This window comes from Zalophus californianus, chromosome 5 (assembly GCF_009762305.2).
Source record: "Zalophus californianus isolate mZalCal1 chromosome 5, mZalCal1.pri.v2, whole genome shotgun sequence".
Taxonomy (NCBI): Eukaryota; Metazoa; Chordata; class Mammalia; order Carnivora; family Otariidae; genus Zalophus; species Zalophus californianus.
Window position 1 is genome coordinate 48,385,707 of NC_045599.1, and position 18,548 is coordinate 48,404,254.

Below are 18,548 nucleotides of genomic sequence, written 5' to 3' on the forward strand. Positions count from 1 at the left end.
ACCTATAACCACTAAGGAAATTGAAACAGTCATCAAAAATCTCCCAAGAAACAAAAGCCCAGGGCCAGATGGCTTCCCAGGGGAATTCTATCAGCCATTTCAAGAAGAATTAATACCTATTCTCCTGAAACTGTTCCAAAAAATAGAAATGGAAGAGAAACTTCCAAACTCATTTTATGAGCCAGCATTACCTTGATCCCAAAACCAGACAAAGACCCCATCAAAAAAGAGAATTACAGACCAATATCCTTGATGAACATGGATGCAAAAATTCTCACCAAAATACTAGCCAATAGGATCCAACAGTACATTAAAAGGATTATTCACCACGACCAAGTGGGATTTATTCCTGGGCTGCAAGGCTGGTTCAACATCCGCAAATCAATCAACGTGATACAATACATTAACAAAAGAAAGAACAAGAATCCTATGATCCTCTCAATAGATGCAGAAAAAGCATTTGACAAAGTACAACATCCTTTCTTGATCAAAACTCTTCAGAGTATAGGGATAGAGGGTACATACCTCAATATCATAAAAGCCATCTACGAAAAACCTACAGCGAATATCATTCTCAATGGGGAAAGGCTGAGAGCTTTTCCCCTAAGGTCAGGAACGCGGCAGGGATGTCCACTCTCACCACTGCTATTCAACATAGTATTAGAAGTCCTAGCCACAGCAATCAGACAACAAAAAGAAATCAAAGGCATCCAAATCGGCAACGAGGAAGTCAAACTCTCACTCTTTGCAGATGATATGATACTGTATGTGGAAAACCCAAAAGACTCCACCCCAAAACTGCTAGAACTCATACAGCAATTCAGTAAAGTAGCAGGATATAAAATCAATGCACAGAAATCAGTGGCATTCCTATACACCAACAACAAGACAGAAGAGAGACAAATCAAGGAGTCTATCCCATTTACAATTGCACCCAAAACCATTAGATACCTAGGAATAAATCTAACCAAAGAGGCAAAGGATCTGTACTCAGAAAACTATAAAATACTCAGGAAAGAAATTGAAGAAGACACAAAGAAATGGAAAAACGTTCCATGCTCATGGATTGGGAGAATCAACATTGTGAAGATGTCAATGCTACCTAGAGCAATCTACACATTCAATGCAATCCCCATCAAAATACCATCCACTTTTTTCAAAGAAATGGAACAAATAATCCTAAAATTTGTATGGAACCAGAAGAGACCCAGAATAGCCAGAGGAATACTGAAAAAGAAAAGCAAAGCTGGCGGCATCACAATTCCGGACTTCCAGCTCTATTACAAAGCTGTCATCATCAAGACAGTATGGTACTGGCACAAAAACAGACACATAGATCAATGGAACAGAATTGAGAGCCCAGAAATGGACCCTCAACTCTATGGTCAACTTATTTTTGACAAAGCAGGAAAGAATGTCCAATGGCAAAAAGACAGTCTCTTCAACAAATGGTGTTGGGAAAATTGGACAGCCACATGCAGAAGAATGAAACTGGACCATTTCCTTACACCACACACAAAAATAGACTCCAAATGGTTGAAAGACTTAAACGTGAGACAGGAGTCCATCCAAATCCTAAAGGAGAACACAGGTAGCAACCTTTTCGACCTTAGCCGCAGCAACTTCTTCCTAGAAACATCGCCAAAGGCACGGGAAGCCAGGGCAAAAATGAACTATTGGGATTTCATCAAGATAAAAAGCTTCTGCACAGCAAAAGAAACAGTCCACAAAACCAAAAGACAACCGACAGAATGGGAGAAAATATTTGCAAATGACGTATCAGATAAAGGGCTAGTATCCAAAATCTATAAAGAACTTATCAAACTCAACACTCAAAGAACAAATAATCCAATCAAGAAATGGGCAGAAGACATGAACAGACATTTCTCCAAAGAAGACATCCAAATGGCCAACAGGCACATGAAAAAGTGCTCAACATCGCTCGGCATCAGGGAAATCCAAATCAAAACCTCAATGAGATACCACCTCACACCCGTCAGAATGGCTAAAATTAACAAGTCAGGGAACGACAGATGTTGGCGGGGATGTGGAGAAAGGGGAACCCTCCTACACTGTTGGTGGGAATGCAAGCTGGTGCAACCCCTCTGGAAAACAGTATGGAGGTTCCTCAAACAGTTGAAATTAGAGCTACCGTTCGATCCAGCAATTGCACTACTGGGTATTTACCACAAAGATACAAATGTAGGGACCCGAAGGGGTACGTGTACCCCAATGTTTATAGCATCAATGTCCACCATAGCCAAACTGCGGAAAGAGCCAAGATGCCCATCGACAGATGAATGGATAAAGAAGCAGTGGTATATATACACAATGGAATATTATGCAGCCATCAAAAGGAATGAGATCTTGCCATTTGCAACGACGTGGATGGAACTGGAGGGTGTTATGCTGAGTGAAATAAGTCAATCAGAGAAAGACATGTATCACATGACCTCACTGATATGAGGAATTCTTAATCTCAGGAAAGAAACTGAGTGTTACTGGAGTGGTTGGGGGTGGGAGGGATGGGGTGGCTGGATGATAGATATTGGGGAGGGTATGTGCTACGGTGAGCGCTGTGAATTGTGCAAGACTGTTGAATCACAGATCTGTACTTCTGAAACAAATAACGCAACATATTTTAAGAAAAAAGAAAAAGAAGAAGATAACAGGAGAGGAAGAAAAGGGGAGTATGTCAGAGGGGGAGACGATCCATGAGAGATGGTGGACTCTGAAAAACAAACTGAGGGTTCTAGAGGGGAGGGGGGTAGGGGGATGGGTTAGCCTGGTGATGGGTATTGAGGAGGGCACGTTCTGCATGGAGCACTGGGTGTTATGAACAAATAATGAATCATGGAACACTGCACCAAAAACTAATGATGTAATATATGGTGATTAACATAACAATAAAAAATTAAAATAAAAAAAAAAATTTCAAACATACACAGAAGTAGAGAGAATGGCATAATGAATCCTCATGTATCCATCAGCCAACTTCAATAGCTATTATTCTTTTATTTTTCTTTTTCCTACATTATATCATTTGTTTCTACATTAAATAGTTTTGCCTGTGAATAATCAAAGTTACAGTATTTATCTCTAGCCTGAGGACCTTTAAAAAAATAACAGCATTATATTATCACATCCACAAGGTTAACCATTTTTTAGTATCATCCAATACCTAGTTAGTGTGTAATTTTCCCCATTTGTATCAAAAACATATTTTTTAGAGTTGCTTTCTTTGAATCGGGGTTGAAACATGGTCTACACATTGCATTTGACTGATATCTTATATCTCTTAAGTTCCTCCTCCCTCCTAAAAATTCATTTGTTTGTTGGAAAAAAAACAAGTCATTTGTAGAATTTTTCACATTCTGTATACAGCCAGTTGTATGCTTATGGTGTCATTTAACATGTTCCCTTATTCTTCATTTAGTAAAGAAAATGGTTCTTGGATTTAGCGGCTTTCTTGATTTGATTCCAGTCAATTTTTTTTTAAAGAATATAGATGGTACTGAATGCTTTTAATTGCATTATATGAGGAGGTGCATAGTGTTTGTTTGTTGTTATGGGCTGAAATGTGTCCTTGCAAATTAATATGTTGAAGAGCTAATTCCCCGTATCTCAGAATGTGACTGTGTTTGGAGATAAAGCCTTTAAAGAGAGGCTTAAGTTAGAATGAGGCTGTTTGGTAGGCCTTTATCCAGTCTTACTGGTGTCCTTATAGGCAGAGGAAATTTGGATTCACAAAAAGACATCAGGATGGGTGCCTCCAGAGACCGTATGAAGATCCATGAGAAGGAAGCCATCTAAAACCCAAAGAGAAAAAACTCAGAGGAAACCAGTCCTGATGGTACCTTGATTTTAGATCTCTAGCTTCCAGAACGGTGAGAAACATTTCTGTTAAAGCCATCCAGTCTCTGGTACTTTGTTATGGTAGCCCTAGCAAACTAATACAGTTGTCCTGTATTTGCTTATGGTTGTTTAGTTATGATGTTAGGGTTGATCTTTGAGTTCATGTGGTACAGCCTCATATATACATTATAAAATGTTCACCACCCTTTTTTTCTAATGTTTTTGGTATCTACTATTGGTCCTTTTCCCTAAATCTATCATTTTATTAGAGGTTGAAAAATGGTGATTGTATTAATCATCCTACATTTATTAGCATGATGCCTCATGAGATTTTCCTCGTTAACTATTTGGTAACCCTAAAATAGTTTGTATAGCAAAGGAAGAATAAGTGCTTATTTGATTCTTTCCCTTTATCCATTTTCAGATTCTCATGTCTTCTAAATCACCTGAGAAGCCTTAACTTCTAGATTTTAGGTCTCGAATTTATACTACCAGGGACCACCAAACTGAGAAACTTCCCTAAAGAGTATTCTTGTGCTGGCGATGTCCCTTAAGCACCTGTTTAGTGTGAAACTGTTCTTTCTGGAGAGAGAGGTCCACAAACAGGGCCCCATATTTGTCTCATGGTACAGTTTATATTCCAAGATAATAAAACTCAGAAGGAACTGAGTGAGAATGAGGGGTCAGTATTTGGTTCCTTTTCATACTTAAGGTTTTAAGTAGATCTCAACCATTTTCTGGCTTTAGAGAACCATCCCACATTTAAATCTGCTCAGGAACTCTTTACAAGTCCAGATTCCTGAATCCAGCTGTGTACTTAATAGTTATATTTGAAAGTCAAGGGGCAACTGGGTGGTTCAGTCGGTTAAGCATCTGCCTTCGGCTCAGGTCATGATCCCAGGGTCCTGGGATCGAGCCTCACATCAGCCTCCCTGCTCAGCAGGGAGCCTGCTTCTCCCTTCCACTCTGCCTACTTGTGCTCTCTAGCTCTCTGTCAAATAAATAAATAAAATCTTAAAAAAAAAAGAAAGTCAAATAGGCCTCTCAAATTTAATATATCTTAAACTGAACTCCTGATCTACCCTCCTGTTGCACCTGCATCCTTCCCCATATCAGTTGATGGCAGTTCCATCCTTAGAGTTGCTCATGCTAAAAAATTTGGAGCTATGCTTGATTCTTCTCTTAGACCCTATGTTCAATCTGTCTGGAAATCCTGTTTGCTCTATGTACAACGTATATCCAGAATTTGATCGTTATTTACTACCACCACTGCTACCACCCTGATCAGAGTCTTGTCTTTGGGCTGGATTACTGCAGCGGTGTTTTTCCATTATAATGAAGTTTATCTGGTAGAAGAGGTAATAGATAGTTTTAATAACCATATTTCTGCTTTATACTTAGAATTTTATCTAAAACTTGGGGCGCCTGGGTGGGTCAGTCAGTTAAGTGTCTGCCTTTGGCTCAGGTCATGATCTCGGGGTCCTGGGATCGAGCCTCTCATCGGGCTTCCTGCTCAGTGGGGGAGTCTGCTTCTCCCTCTCCCTCTGCCCTGCCCCCTACTCATGCTGTCTTACTCTCCCTCTGTCTCAAATAAATAAAATCTTTTTTTAAAAAAGAATTTTATCTAAAACTAAATCTTATGCCTTTTTCTGGGAGCTTACAGTTTATAGGAAGAAACAAATGTATGCATTAGTGTCATACCTGATGGTGCAGTGACTTGAGATTCATCAGAGGCTTAAGTAACTCATGAACTATTCAGAAGTAAAGACTGCTCAGGAAAGAGCAAGCAGTAAAATACCAGGAGCTGTAAATCCTTTTGGGGGCAAGATGATGGGATTATTAAGTAAAATAAGCCCAAAGTTTTTGGCTTCCAGGTCAGTGCTTTATCCACTAGGACATAGCTACTTTTTTTTGGGGGGGGGGGGTCTCAGTTATCTAGCAATCTTTCGCAGTAACCTAGTATATAGCTGCCTCTGTAGCCAACAAAAAGCCTCTCTGTGTAATTGTTCCTTTTGTCTAGAGGAAAAATGGATTTTGAAGCCAGGTCAGTGTGCTTGTCTTTGCTGCCATTTTCTCATCTGAATCATTTCTTGGTTGTGGATACTTGACCCATCAAAAATAATTGAGCCACCCAATAAAAGCATGGCAAGTTAGACAACTACTTAGTACCACCTTTTGATTAAGACCATGACTCACATCATATTAAAATATTTCACATAAAGTAAATCCCTTATAGCTTTTATTTACTTTTCTGAGAAATCAGTCTGAGAAACATTTGGGGAAATAAGCCTCCATTTAACCTCAGGATCAATTCTTTATTGAGATGTTACCCTCCCAGACCCTGATAATTTCGTGTACGCTCTCGCACCCAACTGGCTTAGAACCCCTCTCAACTTCTCAAACGTTTTCGTAGTACATGTATGTGTTATTCTTCGTATTCCCTGAAAAAATAGTAGGTGCTTGGCAAATACTGAATGAATGAATGAATATCTGTAGCTTCAAAGCACAATTTAAAATTAATTTAAAATTAATTTTAAACAATCCCCTGATTTTATTTTCATCTTCCTACTGTCTCTTCCAGTTAGGAATATTATTGGGAGTTTTATTTAAAATACATTAGACATATTTTAGATTGCTCAAAAATTCCCAAAATGACTAAATCTATTCCTTGAAATGAAAAATGGCAGACTTCCTTAACTATGGTGATTTCTAATATTTACATGTGAATACAAAAATACACCATTTATTTGTAAAGTGTATTTTGCTTTCCTTACAGTTCTGTTAATTCTGTATGTAATTTCTACCTTTTCTTATATTTTCTCCTTAGAAAGTAGCATGAAGAAATGAGTGAATATATGTGTCCTACACACTATTATTTTCATTCACCTTTAGAACATCATTTCATTCCTTTTTTAATTTTAATTTTTTATTTTTTTGACACACAGAAGGAGTGCATGTGCATGTGTGCATGTGAGCGGGAGGAGTGGGGGCAGAGGGAGAGGGAGAGAGACTCTTAAGCAGGTTCCACGCCCAGCACAGAGGCAGTCGCGGAGCTCAATCTCACGACCTGAGTTAAAATCAAGAGTCGTAGGCTTACCTGACTGAGCCACCCAGGTGCCCCAAATTCATTCTTTCTTTTACCAAAGAATGGTAGCAGTTAAAATGGGCAAGATTAATCAAAATACAAGTTACAAAATGTCAATGTCTGTGCTTCTTCAATGATTTTTTTTAAAGATTTTATTGATTTATTTGACACAGAGAGAGACAGCTAGAGAGGGAACAAAGCAGGGGGAGTGGGAGAAGCAGGCTCCCAGCTGAGCAGGGAGCCGGATGCGGGGCTCGATCCCAGGACCCTGGGATCATGACCTGAACCGAAGGCAGACGCCTAACGACTGAGCCACCCAGGCACCCCTGATTCTTTTTTTTTTTTTTTAACAATTCTTAAAAGTGTGACTTGTATTGAAAAACTGTAGTGAGCATTCAAGGCTGAATGTCTGAGGTATGTTTGTGAGTGAAAGAAAAGGAAAAAGGAGAAATTTAAAAGAATAAAGAGGTGGTATTACATTGTAGTATGTAGCTTAAGAAGTTAACAGGAGAAGGTAGGAAGTAACTGGTAGCTACTACAGCATCAAATTCATATTACCTTTTCTCCTTAAAGTTGAATATGCTTTGCATCATGCCTAGGAGTTCAGAATTTCCAGGGGAGGTAGAAGAGAGGGTGGGTGAGAGGTAAGTAGATGGAGATGAGGTGGTGTGAACTACTCAGTAGTTCAGAACTACTCAGTACTTGGGTATCAACAAAAGTTGGGTGCTTTTCAAGTAAAATGTTTCTGGATGTGAATACCAAAGTATATGCAGCACCATTTAAATAAAGCTGTTGAAGCTGACTTTATCACGTTTGAATCCAGAAGTGTGTAACATCAACAGTTACTGAAGAAGACTGAGTTCTCTCTCTGTGATTTGTGACTTAGATATTTTTAGAATTAATAATTTGCTGGCTCCAATTGCCATTTTAGTTTCTATAGCTACTAAGTCTAGAATTGCAGGATTGGCAGTTTAGAAATCACCCAATTCACTCTTTTACTTGTACTTATATGGGATCTGATACCCTTGAGAAAGACTGAAAACTAATGGAAGAGGAATGCTGAATTGTAAGCTAGCTTTCACTAAATAATGTGTGTTCTAGAAATAACTACTGATCCATATAAGGCATATAAATTCCATAGGAATCTAGTTGTATCTGTAAGACCCCTTTTTAATTTCTGCTTAACATAAGGTTACTTTTGGGTCCTGATGTGTTATTATACAGGTCACAAACAAATGTAGTGACTTTATTACTTTGAAAACTAAGTCATTTATATTTTTGTAACTTTTTACTGACAATTGATTACAGTGTTATTGATACTTCTTTACTTTGGCTTGCTTGGATTTGGGCACATTTTATTCTTCTGTGTTGACAACACACATCAAGATTGACCATCAGCAAGGGGAGCCGACCTGGCAAGTGAACAAAATAATATCTGTGCGGGTTATTTTCATTAGATTTACTACATCAGGTGTCCTATTCATCTTCACAATCATGGTTCCAAAGCTCACTTCTGTAAAATAGTTGTGGATTACTTCTGGGGTTACTGTGTCCTATATAACAATGAGATTTCTTTTTCATTAAGAACATTCTGCTTTTTATATTACAAAAGGAATAATCCTTCTCATTTTATGGAGACATAATGTACCAAACACTTCCAGTATACAACCTTTAGCTGACAAACTATGCCTTAGTCTAAAAGCTGAAAATACACCATGATGCTTTTAAGCAAAAAAAATCATATACATATTTTTAAGACCCAGAAGGTATGACCAGTGTGTTCCTTAACCAGTAGTGGAATATACCTATTTTGCAAGTCATTTTCTCTCTGATTTTAGTAGTCATTCTCTAAAAAAATCCTGCCAGACATCAGCATATTTTTATTAACTTCATATATATAGGAAAGATATATATATATATATATATCATATATATGTACATATATATGAACTCCTTGGTGTCTGGGTGGCTCACTGGGTTAAGCGTCTTCCTTCAGCTCAGGTCATGATCCCAGGGTCCTGGGAGCGAGCCCTACGTCTGGCTCCCTGCTCAGTGGGGAGTCTGCTTCTCCCTCTCCCTCTGTCCCACCCCTGCTCATGCTCTCTCCCCCTCTCTCAAATCAATAAATAAAACCCTTTTTAAAAAAAATACTCAAATTTCTTTTAATAGAAATTTTTTACTGCTGTCATTGCAACAGAGTAAGACTGACAGTCTGTCTCTATTTATTTATTTTTCTCCATGGAATCATTCTTTTATAAGAGCTAATGTCTGTTTTGGTTATACATTAAAGAGGAATCCTATCTCATCAGCAGAAAATAGACTCCCACTGACATATTTATCCATAGACCTACTGCTTCCAAGCCAGTCTTTAGCAGACATGAGAGATATAGATGCTTCATCATTTAGATAACATAATAGTAACATGATACTGAGTGAACATGGTATTGAGAGTTGAGGTTGACATCAACTCTTACTGTAGTATAGTTTCATTAGCTTTTTCTTAAAAAAAAAAACCAACTTAGAAATGTTATTTGCTCTGAGATGGTTTGAATTGGCTAAATCAGTTTAGTGTTTTATTTTCTAATTTGGTATGTATTACTCGTATCACATTTTTACCAATTTTACATCCTTTGGTTCTAATTTTTAAGAAATTCATAAATAATTGATAAGGGACCTGTACATTCTTTAGCCATATTTCTTTCTTTTTCACTAACAGATAACTTTTGCCTTTTGAGGAATTATGAACTAAGTATTTTTTTCTTTTATGCCAGAACTTTTATTTTACACATTCTTTAACAGAAAACACAATAAAACATAAGCATTCTAATAATGTGAAAGTTGAGAAAATAGGCTTCGTATCTCTAGGTACTATTATGGACTGAATTGTCTCCTCCCCCCCCCCCCCGGCCCCCATATCCATATGTTGAAGCCCTAACCCCTAACGTAACTTTATGTGGAGTAAGGTCCTTTAAGGAGGTAATTAAGGTTAAATGAGGTCATAGGATGGGGCCCTAATCCAATAGGAATGTTGTCCTAATTCCTCCAAAAAGAGAATGCCTTTGGATCTAATTAGCCTTCTCTACAAACACAAAGAATAGAGATGAGATTATACCAGCAGAGAGACTGCCAGTTTGAACTAAAGGGGACAGAGGAAAGAAAGGCTTTTAAATTTATGGGATCCTGTAAAACAGGACAAGAGAGCTACCCAACTGGGAGCATATCTTATCCTTCAAGAAAAGGGAAGAATGACCGTGAGTGTAACTGAGATCAGCAGGATTGCCACCGCCTTTCCAGGCCCTGAGTACACAGGCCCGGGGGCCAAGGCTATCCCCTCCTGAGTTTCATAGTGTGGGGCCACCTTTGCAGTTTCATCTGGCCAGGCTGTCATTGACCATAGCCTCGGGGGCAAGACTGCCTCCCATGGTCAAGGGTGCCAAGCCGCCTGTGCAGTGGACAGAAGACAAAACCACCACCTCGGTGGGCCCTCAAGGGCAGAGCATTGAGCCCAAGAAAATTATTTTTGAGCCTTAATATCCAATGAAATTTGACTTGCTGGGTTTTAGACTTGCTTGGGACTTGTCGCCTCTTTTCTTTCAGATTTCTGTCTTTACGCTGACTTTTTTTTAAAGTTGAACACATCAGTCAGACAACAAAAAAAGACAATTTTGTATTTCATGCATAGAACTGTGTCTGTCCTCTGCCTGTCCCACCATTTTATTTTTGAAGCACATAATTGTTCTGGTTTCACAGGTTCACAGCTGTAGAATTTTGCCTCAAGAATACTTCAAGCGTCACCCATAGTTGACTTAGATGCTACTTGGAATTGATTCTGGAATGCGTTAAGATTTTTGGAGCTGTTAGGATAAGGTGCATGTATTTTGCATGTGAGGAGGACATGCACTTTGGGTACCAGAGGAAGAAATGTTATGGACTGAACTCTGCCCCCCCCCACCTACCCCACCAAATCCATCTGTTCAAACACTAACCCCCAATATGATGGTATTTGGAGATAGGGCCTTCAAAGATGTAACTAAGGTTAAATGGGGTCATAAGGGTAAGGCCATAATCTAATAGGACTGTTATCCTTATAAGAATGGGAAGAGGCACCAGAAATGGACGGTGGAACAGCCATGTGAAGATACAGGGGGAAAGCAGCTGTCTGGAAGGTAGAGAGACCCAAATTCCTGGCACCCTGATAGTGGATTTCTAGTCTCCAGAACTGTAAGCAAATATATTTCTCTTGTTGAAGCCACCCAATCTGTGGTATTGTGTTACAGTATCCCAAGTAAACCAAAACAGGTATCATACCTGTTCTACAATGTAGAAATTGTTCTTATATTTTAAAAAACTATATCAAATTTCAGAGGAAGAGCTATTTTGAATTATTTAAGTAACCAAGGCAAAAATAAATTTACCTAGTGTTGTTAATGAATACTAATAACTTTGAGTAAATAATGCTATTATTAGACATCAAAATAATTATATATATTTTAATACACTATTTTTAGAGCAGTTTTAGCTTTACAAAAAAAAGAGCAGAAAGTAAAGAAAGCTCCCATGTATTTCTCTCCCCCTGTACAGTTTCTCCTATTAACATCTGTTAGTGTGATACGCTTGTTATAATTAATGAACGGATATTGATATATTTAACTAAAGTCCACTGTTTACATTAGGGTTTGCTCTTTGTGTTGTATATGGTTCTGTAGGTTTTAACACACATATAACATCATGTATCCACTAATCTAGTATTCTAAACTGTAGTTTCACTGCCCTAAGATTCCCGTGTTCCACCTATTCATCCCTCCCTCTCTCTGCCCAAATATTAGGTAATAATATATAAAGATGATGAAACTGCTGGAAATCACTAATTTAAAACTGTCTCTTTTTTTACTCTTTTGATAGAAAAGTTAGAATAGAAAGTTCTATGCATGAAACACAAAAATGGTTTTTTGTTGTTGTCTGATGTGTTAAACTTGAGGTTGGGGTGGAGAGTAGCACATTGCGCACTATTATGCTTATGTGAGAGGTCTTAACATTAGATTTTTCTATCTTGACCCATTCCAACTTGTTCAGAATTTGGATTACAAAAGGCTTCTTTAGCATTTAACCAATTCTTTGGTGGTGAAAGGGGCTTTTATATATGTATCCATGTATAAACTGATTTTTGCCACATCAGTTTTATAATGAGAGACCAGCAGGGGTACATTGCTACATTTTCTGCATTCTCCAATTTTTCCTTGGTAATGGAGAAGTAATCCTGCTCTAAACAGAGGTAGGAAAACACATCTCTGATTCCTAGTCCCATTCCCACTGGAATTCCTTGACTTTCACCTATTGTAAAAACTGACCTCGTAACCAGGACTAGATGATGAAAGTTGCCACTATAGACATTGCTCCATATTGAGCATTCTTTACCCACTGTTCTCAAATAGAGGGAACCATGGGATTATATGATAGAGGAGAGGAAAACAGGCACTGACTTAAAGTCACTGCAAGTTTTTAAAGTAATTTTTATATTGAAAGTTGTTACATAGAGAAAAGGAAATGGATCACAAGTGTACAGCCTGATGAATTTTCACAGAGTACATGTACCAGTAAGTAAGCACCCAGACTGAGAAACCAATACTACATTAGAATTAGTACATTACTAGTACTACAATACCTTATTTTTAAATGTAACATTGTGTTCTAGAAGATTTGTTTGAGCAGCACACTATGTCCTTCCAATAAGGAAAACAGGTGAGAGAATATTTTCCATGATTTTTATTCTAACCATGTAAACTGGTAAGAAATGTACTTGGGGGAGGGGGTGTCCTTCTGCTCACTAGTAATACTGGAAGTATTGAATGTAAATCAGGAAGTTGAATTTAGGGGCGCTTGGGTGGCTCAGCCCGGTAAGGGTCCAGCTCTTTTTGATTTCAGCTCAGGTCATGATCTCAGGCTCATGAGATCAAGCCCCAGGCCAAGCTCAGTGCTCACGGTGGAGTCAGCTTGCGATTCTCCCTCTCCCTCTTCCTCTGCCCCTCCCCCTGCTCAAGAGTGCATGCTCTCTTTCTCTCTTTAAAATAAATAAATAAAATCTTTTTTTTTAAGTTGAATTTAAACATTTTAAGCCAAATACATATATCGATATATGAAAGTTTTATATACAGTACCACGTAAATAAAAGTGGGATGTAGTTGAGATGAAAATCAAGACAATGAGCAATGTGGTAAGGGAACAAAGAAAGCGTGTGTGCGTGCGCACGCGCAGTAGAAATGTTGTTTATCCAGACATTTTCTCCTCAGTATCAAGGAACAAACTTGCTAACCACTGTGATTTATGTAGTCCTGAGAAGATGGAAACATCTGCAGCACAAAAGAGGAAAAAAAAAGGATGTCATTTATTAGAACAGAAATTTAGTTGCCTTTTCACTTATTAACTCTTTTCAGTTCTTAAACCTTTTATGTTTCTTCTATTGTGTTAGCTAGTAGTTCTGCTATGAAGTTGAATAATATGGTAAATAGTGAGCATCATTGTCTTCTTTTCTTGATTTTCAGGGGATACTTTTAAAAAGTTTCGTGATCAGGTATTATAATTACTAAAGTTTTCAATAAATTTCCTCCTTGTCAAGTTAAGGAAACTTCCTTTTATTTCTACAATGCTAATTATTTTCATTTTTTAATGATGATTAAATGTGGAATTTCACAAGTTGTGTTTTGCATCTTTTAAAGTGGTTGTGTGTTTTTTTTTCTTTGAATCTTTCAGTTTGTTGAATATATTGAATAGATTTCTATTTTGTACCTTCCTTGAATTTCTGAAAATAATCTTATTTGGTCAAAATACTTTTTTCTTTTAATTGATGGGTTCTGTTGGCTAATGTCTTATTTAGGCTTCTAGCATCTACTTTCATAAATAAATTGGTATACAATTTTCTTATATTTACCTTGTTTTATGTATCCTTGTCTACCTGATAGGTCAAAGTTATATTTTCAGAGCTAGTCTTTCTTTTATGTAAGTTATATAGTTACATAAGTTATAAAGACTACCCATTTCTTAAAGGATCAGTAAAATTTGCCAATTAGATAATTTTTGTCTGGACCTCCCTCCCTATTTTTTATGGGTTTTGGAGACAATATTTTGAGTTCTGTTTTAATTTTTAAAGTTGTTAAGTGGTTTATTCATATGGTTTTCTAATTTTAGGTTAATTTTCAAAATTGATAATTTTGTCCACTTCAGGTCCAGTTTAAATTCATGAACAACAGAGAAAGTGAGCAAATCTTGAAGACCCAGGAGTGTGGAATTAGTTCTGTACTAAATACTGATATTTTACCAGGAAAAGTGGTAAATAGTGAGAGATAGACAAAGCTTCTTTATGGAGTTTATAATTCAGTTGTTAGCTTTACAGAAAATTTCAACTTAATCATTATAAATATACTTCTCCATAGGGACTCATACATCCTTCTTAAATATCTTAAAAGATAATGGTGAGAAATAAAATTTTCATAGGCAACATTTAGGGGACAGCAGTTTTACATAAAATAGAAGTTCTCAAAATGTGGTCCATAGTCCCTTGTGTCTCTAAAAACCTTTCAGAGAATCTGGCCAAACTGTTTTCTTGGGACTATTAAGATGTCATTTGCCTAAAATTTTTTACTGTGTTAACATTTTCATTAATGCAAAACCAATAGTGATTAAAACTGCTGGTCCCTTAGGAGAATCAAGGCATTGATGACAAACTATAGTAGGGGTCATTTTATTCTTCACTACCCTCATATGCAGTTAAAAAAACTGTTTATTGAAGCAGTACATATTATTGATCTTAAATCTTTCCTCTGAAATACCTTTTTAATGCTCTATGTGAGTAAAAAAAGAAAGAATGCATAAAGCACTTTTTTTTTTTTTAAGATTTTACTTATTTGTCCAGGAGAGAGAGAGAGAGAGCTCACACAAGCAGGGGGAGGAAGAAGCAGGCTCCCCGCTGAGTAAGGAGTTTGATGCTGGACTCGATCCCAGAACCCTGGGATTATGACCTGAGCTGAAGGCAGATGCTTAACCGACTGAGCCACCCAGGCGTCCCTGCATAAAGCACTTCTACAGTATGCTGAAAGCTGATGGTGGTCTTGAGGAAAAGCCCTTTCAGGTGTTTTGGTTGAGAGCTGAACCATACACCTATCAATGTCATACCATTTTTACTTAAATGATTGACAAACCATGGTTCTTTGGACTTAGATATTTGGCAGTCTTTATTTCAAGTGATAGAATTTTAGCTTTAAACAAAAATGAGCACTTTGGAAAACTTGTATCCACCACTATGAGCTTGACTATCGCCCAATATTTAAATAACTTTTTTGCTGGGGGTGGTGGTGATATTAACTCATGTGACCTTTGTGATATTCTGTAATGTGTTGATATTTGGGAGATATGCATAACTCAAGAAAACATTGTTTTCCAAATGCCCAGTGCATTGAGGAAATACCAGAAAGTGATGAGAGTATCAGGATAGGTAGTGAAGTACCACCAAGGGGAAATCTATGAACAGGCAACATGGAGAAAATCAAGCAGGTATTAGTAGCTAGCTTGGTCCAAGAGACAGGTGTAGGATAGGAGATAAGAAGGTTAGCATGACAAAGACTGACATGGTGGGAAGAACTAGGGTCCAAGGGGAGCATTCCATGTTAGGAAAATATATATATCTGATCTGACCAGAACGGGAGTAAGAAATGAGGAATAGGATTTGTGAGAAAAGCAGCCAGAGACTACTATGCCTGAATTCTTTTTTTTTTTTTTTTTTTTTTAATTTTAGAGAGCCAGAGAAAGAGGGAGAGAGAGTGAGCGCAAGCAGCGGGAGGGGCAGAAGGAGAGGGAGAGAGAGAATCCTCAAGCAGACTCCCCACTGAGCGCAGAGTTCTATGCACGGTTTGATCCCATGACCCTGAGATCATGACCTGAACAGAAGTCAAGAGACGCTTAACTGACTTAGCCACCCAGGCACCCCTATACCTGAATTCTTAAGGCCTTCTGCACTTGTAAGTTGCATTGTAGTCATATGAACAATAATATCAGAATTCTACAGTTTATCCTCTGCATCTGTTGACTCAGAACCCAGCCCCCGCGAACAGTCCCTGTAAGTATTTCTGAGCATTGTGAGACAGCCATATGTACTTGGCAATAAGTTCATTTTTGTGTTGTACTATTTGCCAAGATCACCTGTCTCTGTTCCTTTTTTGTTTGCTTCTGTAGTACTCTAGTTGCTACCCCAAAGTCCTCCAAGTATTAAAAAGCTATGTGGTGTAGATGTGTGCTCCCCAAAATTGTTTGGACCCCAGTATATCACAGAGTTAAGAAACCAGTTTGCACTAGTTTACTTATACAGTTGCCTCTTCCTAGAACCAATACTGGTATCTAGGGTGTTGAGGTGGGATGAGTTTCAGTTATCAGCCAATGAAGATGCTGTGTTCAGATTTATTTAAAGACTACCATTTTGCTAATAGGTTCATTTACCATATTTGACTCTTTTAGCATAAATTCTTTGACAGAAGCCACCTCAGCTCTCTTACACTGTATCGCTGTTGGGTAACCTCCAGTTCTCCTTTTAAGCTTAGATATATATATAAACATAGCTTTATTTCTTGGGCTCCTCACATTTTACAGTAGGATTTCTATTTGGTTTGTCCCACTGACAGTTGGCCAGACACACTTAACACTTGGTATTGGAAAAAGACTTTTTGTGAGCTGAGCTATCTCCCAGATCTTGCTGATTTGATTTCAACAAATGTTTATTGAGTGTCTTTTTTGGTACCAGGTACCATGTTTGATTGGAAGAATATAGAGTTGAATAGAATACTGTGTTTTCTAGGAACTTGTAGTTATTGACAGGATACATGTACGCAGAGATAAGTGTAATGCAGCATGACTAGTGCTGCTATAGAGGTGTGTGCGAAGTACTATGGGAACATGGAAGACGGTGTAATTGTATTTTCCTGGAAAGTATCTGTGAAAGAAAAATTTGAGTTCAGCCTTAAAGGGTATAAAGTGTTTCTTAACATAAAGTCAGGGGAAAGAGAAATGATATTATAGGAAGAGAGAACAGCAAATTTGAAAGTATGAACACGGAAAAAGTAATTTTAGTGAACCGCACAAAGATCTGCATTAGTGTTGGTGGAGTGTTCATGGAGGGGATGCCAAGATTTGAGAAACAGTTGGGAGTCCGATTTTTAAGGGTGTAAAGAGGCTTTGGTTTTTGCTTTTTTTTTTTTTTTTTTTGAAGAGGAAAGGCTATATGATATTCTTACTCTCCTTATAGAAAATATTCCTTGTACAAAGAGGCAGTCAAAAAGTATGCAGCCAAAAGTACTGAGAAAAGGCAGTATAGAGGATTATATAAGTATGCCAGCACATTGAACTGGTAAAAATACTATGACTTTTAAAAATTTTGAGTTATTAATGTATGTGGTAAATTTTTTTTTAACTTTTCCTTTCAAGATAGTTGTAGATCTGACTGTGAATTGTGAATTACAGATTCACAGAGAGATCCTGTATACCCTTCAAATCATTTACTTTATTCAGATCTCACCAATTACATGCACTCTTTGTGTGTGTGTGTGTGTGTGTGTGTGTGTGTGTGTGTGTGTGTGTGTATTTAGTTCTGGGCAGTTTATCACATGTATAGGTTCATATGAACACCACTGCAGTCAGATTCAGAACAGTTCCATCACAGAGATCCCTTGAGCTACACCTAAGGGACCTTTTGTGACATATGGAGCGTAGACTATTCTGTCGGTTGGTGTCTCTCAAAATGTGGTCTTTGAATCACCCTAATAATAACCTAGTCTGCTTGTTAAATATGCCACTTCCTACTGTAGAAACATTGAACTAGAATCTCTGGGAATGTGGCCCTGTGACCTACATTGAAATGAACTCCCCCAGGTGCTGAGTGTACCATGCTAACTAAGGGATAACTTTGAGCTCAGATCTGAGTGATATGAGGCACACACCTGTGAGGAGGAGGTCAGGACAAGTCCCATCCAACTGGAGCATGACACAAGTCACAGATGTAACTTAAAAACTGTAGTAGTCAAAGTAAAAACAAGTGAAGTTAATTTTTACAAAATAGTCTACTTGACTCAGTATATATTAAAAATATTTCAATGTGAAATTAATGTAAAAGGATTGATATTTAGCATTCCTTTTTTCCTACTAAATATTCAAAATCCACTGTATACTTTATACTTATTGCACATCTCAGTTGAAATTAGCCACATCTGAAGTGCTCAGTAGTACAGCTGACTAGTGGCTACCATATGGGGTAGCACAGATCTAGACAGCAGACAGCCAGTACAAAGGCCCTTGAAAGAGATTCATTTGGAGATGTGCAGTTGACATCTGGAAGTGGAATTATTTCTCTAGAGCTTTGGAATAAGACAAAAATCAGATATATAGATTTAGAAATCATTGATATAAGACTTGTCACACAGTGTAATATTCAGTGATTTTCAGTGAATACTGGTTAGACTCACCTACAGGATTTTTTCTAATTACATACTTGTACCCCAAGAAAGCATGGAAAAATGATATGTGGGGGAGGGGTGGAGACACTGGGAGATGTGTGTGGATCTTAGGGAGAGGG

At 37.7% G+C, this 18,548-nt stretch overlaps 1 protein-coding gene across 5 annotated transcripts in view; it reads left to right on the forward strand.

Annotated features, from left to right (window-relative positions):
• RNF180 (ring finger protein 180) overlaps positions 1-18,548 on the forward strand; it is a 192,937-nt gene that overhangs the window by 15,265 nt on the left and 159,124 nt on the right. Inside the window, exon 1 of one of the 5 annotated variants that reach the window (XM_027605365.2) lies at positions 3,843-3,887. The exons of 3 other annotated variants lie outside the window; for them this stretch is intronic. The gene's annotated coding sequence lies outside the window, so the exon portion shown is untranslated. Of the gene's footprint in view, positions 1-3,842; positions 3,888-11,090; positions 11,107-18,548 lie in introns of those variants that run through there. One more of the 5 variants, XM_027605366.2, reaches the window with a different exon arrangement.